The sequence below is a fragment of the Octopus bimaculoides genome, chromosome 22 (assembly GCF_001194135.2).
Source record: "Octopus bimaculoides isolate UCB-OBI-ISO-001 chromosome 22, ASM119413v2, whole genome shotgun sequence".
Taxonomy (NCBI): domain Eukaryota; kingdom Metazoa; phylum Mollusca; class Cephalopoda; order Octopoda; family Octopodidae; genus Octopus; species Octopus bimaculoides.
Genome location: NC_069002.1, coordinates 4,975,722 through 4,981,669, shown reverse-complemented (window position 1 = coordinate 4,981,669; position 5,948 = coordinate 4,975,722).

Sequence of the window (5,948 nt, the reverse complement as noted above, 5' to 3'; positions counted from 1 at the left end):
TTCATCACAGAAACGATTCCAGTTTTAATCCCTGCTCCTGAACACATTGGAATTGGACAGTGGCCTTTTGCCCTGATGATAAAAAAAAAAAAAAAAACGGCTGGTTGTCGTGTCTATGGTATGAGCTGTAGTGGTACAGTATTGGTAGTGGTGGTGTTTGGACTGTAAAGGTGGTAGTGGTGGTTTTGGTGATCTATAATAAGTTCATAGTAATGATTGTGGTAGTTTTGTTATTGTCGCCAGTGTTTTCAGGCAGTAACTGATGGTTACAGAGGTTATAGTAGTAGTGGTAGTGATTGGAGGGTTGTTGTTGTGGTGGTGGTGGTGGTGGTGGTGGTGTATTGGGCAATAAAATGGTGACGTCGGCGATGGAGGTTGGGGGTGATGGTGGTGGTGGTGGTGGTGGCCGTCGCACTGGCTGCGGTTGTTGTCATTTTATTACAAGTGCGTGTGTGTATGTAATTGTAGTGGTGTCAAAATCTATATTGTTCGTTGTGTATATGTGTAATTAATGGAATGTTTGTATGTGTATGTAAATGCTTGTGTGTGTACGTAAGTGTAATGGTGTCAAAATCTATATTGTTCGTTGTGTGTATGTGTTTATGTGTGTGTGTGTGTGTGTGTCACAGACTCACTTGGAATGTGTTTGTGTGTATGTGCGTGCGCTTTTGTGAGTGTGTGTGTGTATGTGTATGTGTGTGTTCATGTTTATGTATGTGTATGTGATAATCAAAAGGAAGCGGTTGACTTTCTCCAGTCCCCCCCCACTCTCCTTCGTCATTCTCTCTCTAACTTTATCAAAGATTTTTCTATTCCCACCCAGCCCTCCTCTTCTTTCTCTGTCTCTCTCTCTCTCTATCTTTCTCTCCCTCTCTCTTTTTCTCTCTCTTTATGTCTTTTTCTCTCTCTTTTTCTCTCTCTTTATGTCTTTTTCTCTTACTCTCTGCCTCTCCCTCTCTCTTTGCCTTTTCTCTCGGCATTTTCTCTTTTTCTCTCTCTCTCTCTCTTTGTTTTTCTCTCGTTCTCTTTTCTCTTTCTTTCCCTCCCTCTCTTTCATTTTCTCTCCCTGGAGCATGCCACTTTCACTCTCTCTCTATCCCTTCCCTTCCCATCTCTTAATTGCTCTCTCTCTCTCCCTCTTTCTCTCGCTCTTACACACAAACTTTCTCTCTTTCTCTCTTCATTTCGCTTCCTCATTTTCTCTCTTTCTCTTTCTTTCCCTCTCTCTCTCTCTCTCTCCCTCTTTCTATCTTCCTCCCACCTCCCCTCAGTCCGTCAAAGGTATGCACCCTCCTCCCACCACCACTTGGTTACTCAACAATTGTTAAGTCCTTCTATTCCACTTCACTTCCTCCCCTTCCTCCTTTTACCAGAGGAAGAGAAGAGGGAAAGAAACAGAAAGAATGTGAGAAGCGCTGGGGAGTCGTAGGTCAATAATAAATAAAAGGAGACTCCCGCACAGACGAGAAGAAGAAGGAGGAGGAGGAGAAGGAGGGTAATTTAACCAGCCAACTAACCGGGCAGACAGCCTAAAAATACCAATCGTTGTTATGCTAGACGCGGTTGTCTTCTTCTTGGTGGTGGTAGTGTGTTGTCGTTGGTAACTGATTTCTTGTCTAAGGTACTTTGGTTATTGTACGGGTGTATTAGTGGTGATTTGGTGATGGTCGTGATGATTGGTCTTGATCAGGGGGTCAGGGAACTTTTTTAACCAATTACCCCCAAAACATATATCTCGGGGGCGAACCTGGGCGTCGACGAGGAATACCCGACCCGCCTGTTCAAGACGACTTTCGGGCCGGGACTTATGGACAACTTCCAGAGATCCCTGGCCTGGCAGTGCTATCGAGAAGCGCTACCCATTCGGGATAAGCTCTACAGGCATGGCTCGAGAAACACGGGGTCGACCTACCCGAGATGCGGACAGAGCGACGAAACTGTTCTGCTTGCACTCGTACATTGTCCAACCATTTCCGACCTGTGGAACTACATCGAATGATTGCTATCACGTGTGGGACGAATCAGTTTATCAGCCTAGTCTATCGTGAATATTGTCACGTCTCCTTCCTTGAAACAGGAGGGAAGCGCCATTTTCATTGTACTTATGGCTATGGTGAAAGAATGTGTATGGTGGACGCGTCTGAAAGGTCTAGAGACAAACACTTTCCTCTCTGGTGAATCTCTCATCAACTTTTTCATGTATCCCTTGAAGAGAAAGGTGAGAGTAGAGAGGGAAGTTCTATCTACTGAATGTTTCAAGAAAAGATGGGCAAATGTAGCAAGGATGGCAGGTGTGAATGACTGAGCCACCTTGAGCATAAACCTATGAACCAGAAAAAAAGGTAAAAAGAGAGTCACTAATGTGTTTCACTGCATGACATTATTGGCTAAGGTTACCGTGGTCTTTTCTATAGGTTTTTCTTCCCACAGGTAAACCTAATCTGTTTCCCCTTATTACTTTACATCATGATATTTCTGTGATACATGATCCCTATTGATTGTTTCTTTTTTTTTTTACAATCCCTTTTGATTGAAAATCTACCCACCCTTTTTATTTCCCCTTCCTTCTCCCCAAAAGAAAAGCTCTACTTTGTAACTTGTCCCCTCTGTGTTCAAGCCCTGTGTGGCTAATAAAGAAACATATCTATCAATCTATCTATTTGTCTATCCAGTTGTCATACATTCACTATGTTTATTGATCTATATAGTCAACATATATATACACACTGTGTTTCTTTGTTCATGCAATCAACTTCTACACAACGTGTCAATACATCCTGTTCACATATATGTTTCATGTCTGTTTATCCAGTCATTACCTACAGGCAATTTGTACCAAATTTAGTCTTTTGTTCCTCAACCAATGTTTATTCTCTTTACGTGTTCTGATTTTCTAAGTCTAGCCTTGCATGTCTAAATCCAATATTGTTTAGTTTTGTTTCAGCCCAGTTTAAAACAACATTGCAGCCTGTCATGAGTTCAACCAGTTCACATCATACGCACTCAACACACAAACTCACGACATTTCTCTTACCTGTTGAAAAAAACTTTGCAGGGGACCTATTTTATTCAAACTAACAATTACAAACTTCTTAAACCATGAAATTGAGTTGTTGATTTTTCTAAGATGAAGTGCTTTTTTTATTATTTTTGTTTATTCAGTTTTATACAACATACAAGTGAAAAGATTTTTTTCTCACATGAACCAAAGATCATTGTCGTCATCATTATTTAATATCCTTTTCTCCATGCTGGCATGAGTTGGACAGTTTGACTAGAGCTGGCAAGCAGGGGGGCTACACCAGGTTCTAGTCTGACTTAGCTTGGTTTCTATGGCTGAATGCCCTTTCAACACCAACCATATGCATATATCCATACATATATGTACATACCTACATCTATTGTGAGGAACATGAATTGTGACAAAGGTTTGGTGGAAGATTTTAATTCAGAACTTTGGAAAACAAGACATTTGTACTACAGAGCCAGAGGCAGTTTCAGCTGGGTTGGCACGGAAAGGGTTAATTCCATATCAATTTTATTGTTGATATAAGCACACAAACTGAAAAGCTCTCCAGATGGAAGATAAAATAACTGATTAACTACATCCTATTTGATTAAGTGGAAAAGCTAAAACTATTCCTTGTTTTGGCAATTGTGTGTGTGTGTCCTTAATCTTTTACTTCTTTCAGTCATTAGTCTGTGGCCATGCTGGGGCATTGCCTTGAAGAATTTTCAGTCAAATGAATTGATTCCAGTATTCATTTTCCTTTTTCCAGCCTGGTACTTACTCTGTCAGTCTATTTTGCCAGACTGCTAAGTTACAACGCCATAAACACATCAACACCAGCTGTCAAGTGGTGGTGCTGGTGGTGGGGGAAAAACATTGACACAAAGGACACACATTCATATATATATATATATATAAACAATATATGAGTATATGCATATATATGTGCATGTATGTATATACGTTCATCCACATGTACATATAGATACATAACTGGGTACATGACGTGGCAAAAGAACAAGGACAAAAATGGTAAACAAGGTGCAACAAACAAGCAGGCCACATAGAAACATCCCCTTCATCAGCTGCCACCATTAAAACTCCGGCGTTTCACAGAATTAAGGCAGTACGCATCGTTAAAATGGTTCTTCCCACGAACACAAATTAAATTGTTTTCGTGGAGGGTAGTGGCGGACGGAAAACAAGACAGGAAAACGAAACGGTGAAATAAACAAACAAAAAGGCTGTACAGCCAGACGTGAAGTGTGTATGTCTCGAACGCTGTGAAGCACGTACAGGAGGGGCAAAGAAGTACGTGCGAGCTTGGTGATTCCAAGAACGAAAAGAAATAGCAGCCGGACACACGTGACCAAGGCTGTGTGAATATACATATATACTTCCAAGAGAGTTAGAGGTTGCGAATCCAACCAACATTTCCCAGGAATTTTTACATTTCAATTATCATCATCACCATCATCATCATCACCATCATCATCATCACCATTATCATCACCTTTATTATCGTTATCGATGGTGATTAGTGATGATAGGAGTAGCCGTGATAAAAGAACTTTAAACCCCAAAATAAGATTATTTTTACTGACTTATCTCTTAATCTAGCTAGTCACAAGATTAAAATGCAGTTCAAAGGTCACCGTTTTAACACTGTTGTTGTTGAGATCAAAACTGAATTGCGGAAGGTCTTCAACTCACTTACGGAAAACAACTTCCAGACCAGATTCCAAAAGTAGCAGGAACACTGAGACAGGTGTATTAAACATAACCTGTCTGAGAACTCTTTGATAGCACCTCATATATCTGCATTCATGGATGTATATATATATATATATATATATATATATGTGTGTGTGTGTGTATTTTCAATGTTTACAAATAACACGGAAAAGATAAATAAATGGTTACCAGGGTAGTAAAAATTCACATAAGTACCAAGGATGTAACAGCCTACTTATAAAGGTAGAAATTCAAGGTTTTGGTGAAATGTTTTTGTATCACATAGATAAATAAATAAATGGTGTTAAACACAGGTGTTATTCAAATCTTTATACATCCGACATGTGTTTCGAAGAAAACATTGGTGTTATTCCAGAAGGAATAAAATGATGTAAAACAATGCAATCTACTCATCAGTGGGGAAAAATAAGAGTACCAAAACACATCAATAGGACAGATAGATAGATAGACAGAGAGACAGGCAGATAGATAGATTGATAGATAGATAGACAGACAGACAGATAGATAGCTATACATGTGTTTGTGTAGATGTGTGTGTGTGTGTGTGTGTGAAGAAAGCTATATTTAGCAATGAGTTGGCTTTTCTCAAATCCTATTTCCTGTACAAATACAGAGTACATCTTCACTTAAAACTATTCCTTATGTGGAATTCCTGTTATGTCTAATAGAGCTCAATAATGACTTCAAAGTCAATTTTTCAGATATAATACACACATACATACATGTATATACATATAAGTGTGTGTGTGTGTTCATGTGTTTATGTATATGTGAGTATGTATATGTATATTTTCTTATGGAGTATTAATCTCCATTTTTGTAAGCAGTTGTAAGTATGCAGTATAAACAATATTATAATCTTATCAAAAGTGAAAAAAAAAATCAGAAGCGTCATATAATGGGGGCTACAGACCCCTATATGAGCAGGGCCAAAATTTGAAACCCTACCACCACCAGAACCTTGCCCAAGTGATGAAAAACCTTCATGCCAAATTTGTTATTATACCACTGAAAAAAAAAATTGGAAGGGTTGTATAGTGGGGGCTGCAGACCTCTATATGGGCAAGGGGCAAAATTTAAACCCCCCCCCCCCCGAACCTTCCCCGAGTAACGAAAAACTTTGATGCCAAATTTGGTAGAGATTGATCCGGCAGTTTGGCCATGCATAGAGGAAACACAGACA